This window comes from Kryptolebias marmoratus, linkage group LG16, assembly GCF_001649575.2.
Source record: "Kryptolebias marmoratus isolate JLee-2015 linkage group LG16, ASM164957v2, whole genome shotgun sequence".
NCBI lineage: Eukaryota > Metazoa > Chordata > Actinopteri > Cyprinodontiformes > Rivulidae > Kryptolebias > Kryptolebias marmoratus.
Window position 1 is genome coordinate 22,278,780 of NC_051445.1, and position 6,714 is coordinate 22,285,493.

A 6,714-nucleotide genomic window follows, 5' to 3' on the forward strand; every position below is an offset into this window, starting at 1 on the left:
TTTGTAATCATCAAAATTAAACGAAATAAACATTTGAAATATATGAGTTTGTATGTAATGTATGAATATAATATACAAGTTTCACTTTTTAAATGGAATTACTGAAATCAATCTACTTTTTCATGATATTCTAATTTTATGAGCAGCACCTGTATCTGAAACAGGTAAGACAGTAACTGTTCACAACCTTTCTACTGAACCCCATTCCAAAAAATCTGAACTATCACTTTAACTTCATTTTACATGATGTGAACCAAATGAAACATATTTTTTACATGTTTGATAAAAGCCCAATATTAGAAATAACAAAAAAAATTCATTTCTACTTATGCCAGTTTGAGCAACATGTGTTAAACCACCACACTTTAGCTGGGTAAAAAACTTTTTAGGCCACATGCTGCCTCCCCCCCCCCCGCTTAATCTAGCAACAAAAACAAAAATCCATACTGACTCTGAAAGCCACAGTATCTGTTTCACAACAGTCCGCTCCTGTCAATCTGCATGATGCCGATAAAGATCTGTATTTTGATTGAATGTGTCCAAAACTACTCATACTTTACACAAGTGACTTTGATGTTAACCCCATTTAAAATCATATCAGATGCTGCATGGCAAGAACCGCCCCAATCAGCAGAGATGATTTCATAAAGAGGGCTCTTGGGTTTCAGCGTCATAAATAACTCATGGTAATCCCATATTTCTCTGACTTCTCTCATTTGAGCTTGAGATGGAAAGAGGGCAGTTGAGACAAACATTGTTAGCGCGGCTGCCAAGCCTCTCTGACCTGGCTTTATGTGTCTTGGCTGCTCTGGTTTCTTTGTCGAAGGATCTATGAGGTGATGTCCCAAGATACTTTGATCCTTACCCTTTTAATCCCTTACACACAAAAGCTCCAGGTACAGGAACAATTTAGCTTTAGTCTTTTTCACTAAACTCATCTGTGATTCTAAAATTAATTTTAGAATATTCAAAACAATGTTCGATAATGTCTTTTTTCTGTTACATTAATGAGATTTTCTGTTCTGGACTACCTGCTTTACAGATATAATGATCATAACACTTGACAAGGCACGTGAGTGCACACGTGTCTCTCTGTAAGCATTTTTGAAATGGCTTGATTCATAAGTCAACGCTACCCCTACTGAGACCTACATGTGCAATTTTCCAAAGTCAGCCACTTGCCAAGCAATAATTATGCTGAAGTTTTCAATTACACTCCTTCCATTTCATTAACGAAAAATGTTTGGCTATTGTATAATTAGATATATGAGCTTACCACCTACATTTAACATAGCTACTACACAGCAGCTTGATGGAAAACAGAGGAAGGGTTTAGCATGTGCGTATTTACAGTGGTTCAGTAGCCTGCTATAAAGTAAAATCAGCTACACATTATGAGGCTGTCTTCCTCCTCCTTTTTTCCATCGTTTGATAGCGTCCTCTAATCTAGTGTGCATACACAGGCCTATAATTGAGTATCATGAAATGTTTGATGAATATGGGAGGTTTTGTTAACATGCAAAGCACACATGTTATCAGTTGTTGGTGCCTATAATTAACACATTACAAGGTGTTACAGGATCACATTTATACCAGGCATCCCGCTGAGAGATTGTTAGTTACCTTAGAAGGTGGTATTAAATTAAAGTAGGAAAAAAAAATCTAAAATCAATTTAAAAAAGAAATCTCCAAACGTTTTTTGACTAAATGCAATGCACTTTATTGCGTGAACTCTGTTTTCCTCTGTCTCTCTTTGCGAAGCATGAGCAGTTGATGATATTTTATAAAAAATTAAACTGTCCGTCATTGTGGTTATCTGGCCATCTTAAGTGGCTGCACCCTGTCGCCACACAGGCTTGAGTTTCAGAGTAGAGCAATCCAATACAAGCCACACAAACTCTCCTTCGTCCGACTGCTTCGCCTGTTCCTTTTCATGTTCCCTCGCAACAGGTTTCCACGGGAGGCCAAGTCTGCTCTCAGGAAAAAGTGATGCTGCCCTGCATGTACTACAAGACAACCCCAGCACTTATTGTGACTGACAGGAGCTTTAATCTTTAACTTGAGAGCAGGCATTATTTTTTCATCAACTCAAACAAAACCAGTATGTTTCTAATTTCTAGTTTATTTGAGATATGATTAACCTAGCTGCCTAGGACAAGTGCATCACACAATAACGCCTCTAGCAGTAGTAGTATCTCTCTGGGCTGCAACTGTTAGGTATTAGCTGGAGACAATTTTTTTACTGAATGATACATTTGCACAAACTACCAGCAACATTTGGGCTGAAATGTGCCAGACGTTCACACACATATTGACAAAAAAATACAGCTCCAGCCTCTAGAATTAGGAATACTGATTTGAAAAGGGTTCAAGACAAGTTCCAGATGCCTGCAACAACTCTGTGATTATTTTGAAAAAAAGAAAAAAAATATCACATAATTTTTTTCGAACAGGCTAAAAACTCCAGTGACACTTGTGAAGATTTAAAAAACATTTTGAGAACTCCTTTGTGAATGCTGTTTGCAATTTGTAGCCAAAAATGAGATACTACTACCTTCAGGCACTAAGCTGCCACTGTTGGAGACTACTTGCTGACTCAAAATTGTGACAAAATTGCAAGAAAACAGGCAAATTCTCAGGTGCAGTCTCACTATGCTCTGAGTGTTTGCGACCAAGAGACCAACGAGCCAAGCAACCGTGTTTTAAATGGGCAGTTTTTGAAAATCACAACTTATTTTTGTGTACCTAGTATGCACAACTGTATTGTTGCTCTTGCACATTATTTTGCTGCCCACATCACACCTGCCTTTACATTGGACCTACCTGGGCATTTATAAGACAGTCTACTAGAGTACACTTTAGAAATGAAGACAGGCAGATTGGGCTTTTAAGAATTATTTATTTTACCACTAGCTCAGTTTTTAGACATGGACATGCTTTCTGTCACAGTAGAGAAAAGCAGGAGTCCAACTACAGCTCTCATACTTTTGAGACTGGCTGAAGAAACTTGCGACAAAACTAAGATGGATTCAGGATGCACACAAAAACTTGTGACAGTTTTGAGGGAAAACTTGTGGCAGAACTCTTTTTTTTTTGCCTCTGAAACTCACAAGAGGAAACTGAGAAGCCCTGCAAATGTTTGGAGACATTTTGGACACTCCCTCACCAGTGCTGCTCATCAAATAGTTGCCAACATTCACAGCACAGTAAGATACTTGCTGAAGTAAAGAGTTTTTGTTAAAAAAAAAAAAAAAAAAACCCTTAACAACCCTCAGGAAGGAAAGTGGTTTGCATGTGAGTTTAGATTGCACAAGTACAGCAACTTACTGCAGTTTGAAAGCTTTGAACACCATAATTTTCAGGTTGAACTGAAAAAGCTCCTCAGATGTGAAACATCTTCAAAAAGCAAGAAATTCTGTCACTGTTTTTTTTTTTTTTTTTTAACTTATAGCATCACCATGTCCTGGATGACTGAAAATCCACACCAACACCTCTGTGGGAGTGTGTAGATGTGTGCATGTGTGAGAGAGGGGGAAAAAAAAGAAAGAAGCGAAGCGATCTGATGACGCAGAGATAAAGTCAGCAGGGGACAGACTTTTAATGAGGCTCAGTGGAGAGACAGAGGTTACATGTTCTGTTCAGCTGTAAAGTGATCCCAACCTGATATTCTCCGACCATGTGACAGAATTATTAAACGCTCATCCTCTTAATGCAGCATCTACAGAGTCACGTTTCACAAGTCTTCAGAGAGACTTCTACAGTAGAACAATTTTTTTTTCACCACAAGTAAACTTGCTCTGAAGCGTTGAGCGCCTAATATGACTTCCTCCTCAGTTGCTAGTTAATTTCAACTTTCCCACAACAACTATTTTTCAGCCACACTTAATGCTCTTTATTATCTGTCAAAGTTCAACTTCAGTTTTATGTATATGAGCCCTAATTCCCTGTCATTAGTGATATAATTGCATTATGCTGGTCATCAGTTGCAAAAATGATCTTAGAGTGGTGTCCTCTTTTAAGGCAATTTTGATACTAAATGGATTTTGCCTCTTTGTGCATAAGAGCAATCCCCCTCAAGCCTGTACTAATTACATCCATAATCAAATGCGTTCTGCATCTCCCTGTTAATGACATTGATCTTTAGGAATATCCGAGCCTATATTCTGTGAGATTATTGGATAAAGCGCGGGGCGAAGTCTGCGTGACCCCAGGAGGAAGACGTTGTTGCAGACATAAGTGGGTATTAAATGGATATAATTGACAGTGACCCTTCCTGGCACTCTGCGCTGCTGAGGCCTCTGCTCCGTGGATCATACAGCAGAGGGAATGAATTAGCATGGGTTAGGAAAGGGAAAATTAAAAGTAAGAAAAAGGTGGATGGTCGGAGAGATTGATCACTGTTGAGCCAGGGGGCTTACTGGCAGATATGGGCCACAGACGTAGTGTTGAAACTCAATTGATTACAAAAAAAAAAAAAAAAATCCATAATTTAGAAACTTTTGTTTTCTATTCCTCACCAAAAGGTTCTTTAGGTACTTTTGCATGTATGAATTTGAATTATATCTTTTTATTTGTATTAGCTGCAACAACAAGTCATGTTTATTGAAGATTTAAGATCATAACACACCTGTATGATCTGACTTTTCTTCATCTTAAAACAAAACCTAAAAAGGTTTTACAATATGTTTATAAATGTAGGTAAAGTCTTTCAGTTTTTACAGTGATGACCTCTCTGCAGCTAATAATCTGGCAACTGCCCTCCCCCACTCCCTGCACAGGTGGATTGCATTGTTGTGTGTGTGCACTGTTGGCTCGATGAGGGTAATTGGAGTGTCGGCCCGGTGAATCGGTGCCAGCCTGGGTGGGCAGATTGCATATGATGATCATGTTTTGAGCAGATGGCTCGCTGGCACAGAGGCTTCGACTGGCAGGATGTGTGTTCAGTTATGTGTCGTCTCGAGTGTTTGTGCAGATGAGGGTTAAGTAGGTGTAAACAGATTTTTTTTCTTTTTTAGCAAGTGATCTTGACTGAAACTTTATTTGTATGTGTTCGAACACCACAGGCCTCAAACAAGAACTACTCCGTTGATGGTTGTGGAGAAAGATTTGTTCTTAAGACTGAGCTCAGATTGGAGGAATTTTCAACTTATTCTCATGGTTTCTGCAGATGTTTTCAGCAATCATGTATGGCCTAGATTAGAGGTCATCAAATGGCAGAGCATGGTTCAGATCCAGACCCAGAATGGTTCTTAAATTTTGAAAGATTAGTTTTTTTTATCTGTGTTTATGGTAATAGATTCAAAAGTTTTTCTGCAGAGAGAGGCCAACCTGCAGACAGATACAAGTCTGGTAAAATAATACTGTACCTTGAGTGAGTGTAGAAAAGAAATCATCATGGCTGTCAATAAAAAAAAACTTTTAGAGAGGAAATAAAGGTTTTTGTTGGACTTTTGTGTTCATTCTTCCTGTGGAGAGTTTGTCTACACGTTGAGAAACAATGGTGATTATTAAAATTAGCAATATATTACAAAATTAAACACATATTATTTAAATAGTCATATTCACTAAAATCCAGTTAGACAGATTCACCAAAATCTTGATATGGAAACCAAATCAAAAGGTGTTATATTTACATGTAAAACAGAGGAAAGGAAAAAAAAAAAAAGGGGGGGGGGGGGAAAAAAAAGAAAAAAAAAAAAAAACCTTACTTGTTTTTCTAAGAGCAAACAGTTTTTTACATAACTATTTCAATTCAGTTAGTTTTATAATTACATCACTGAATTGTAAATGAAGACCAGTGTCCCAGAGTATTTATTAATTTTAATAAATTTATTAAATTGCAGGCTGTTTTAAACAAAATGCCCAAAATGCCCTACAAAAATGACTCTTAAGATTCAGAAAACTGAAGATATTATTCTCAATTTTCTTTGACTCTACTGCCTAATGTGCAGAACTCAGCAGTTTCCTGTGGGAAAATTGTGATCTGTCTAAATGGACAATTAAACTTCCCGAACTATGTATTAGTCTATGGGAGATGCCTTGTCACATTTTAAAAAATTTGATAATTAAATTATTTTTGAACATAAAGCAGATCTTCAACTCACACTTCAACTCTAATGTTTAACTTGAGTCAGACTGACAAGTATTTTTGTTTTAAATATCTTACATTTAAATTAAAAAATGGCTTAAATAATTTATTTTTAGGCCTCTACATGACTAATTTTGACCAGTTTAATTTTTCACATTTCTTCCTGTAAATAACTGCAATTTATTACAAACAATATTTCATTAAAAGGTTAAAAGTTATAATAATTTAAGCAGGCCTAACATTTATTTAGTAAGATGAACTTAGATTACTTTTTTCAATGTTAAGAAAAAAAATTTAAACTTGTTTTTCCAAGTCTCAAAATTTACTTGTCAGTTTGAGTAAAAATTACAACTCGATTTGTCACGTAAACGGTCTTCTTTCTGCACAATAAATCAATTAAACATAAAAGTTGTGCAAATTCTAAAAAGTTGTTTTTTCTACCATTTAGATGATCATGGCTTGTTTTTGTTTTTGTTTTTTTTACATATTTTTGCACTGTTGTCATAATGATGGTAAAAGGTCATTTTCTGTCCTCTATCATCCACTAACAATAACTTGGGTTTCCTTCTGATAAAAATCTTCAAAACCAATGTGTTGAAGTGTAATTTTTAAATATTTCTTATAGA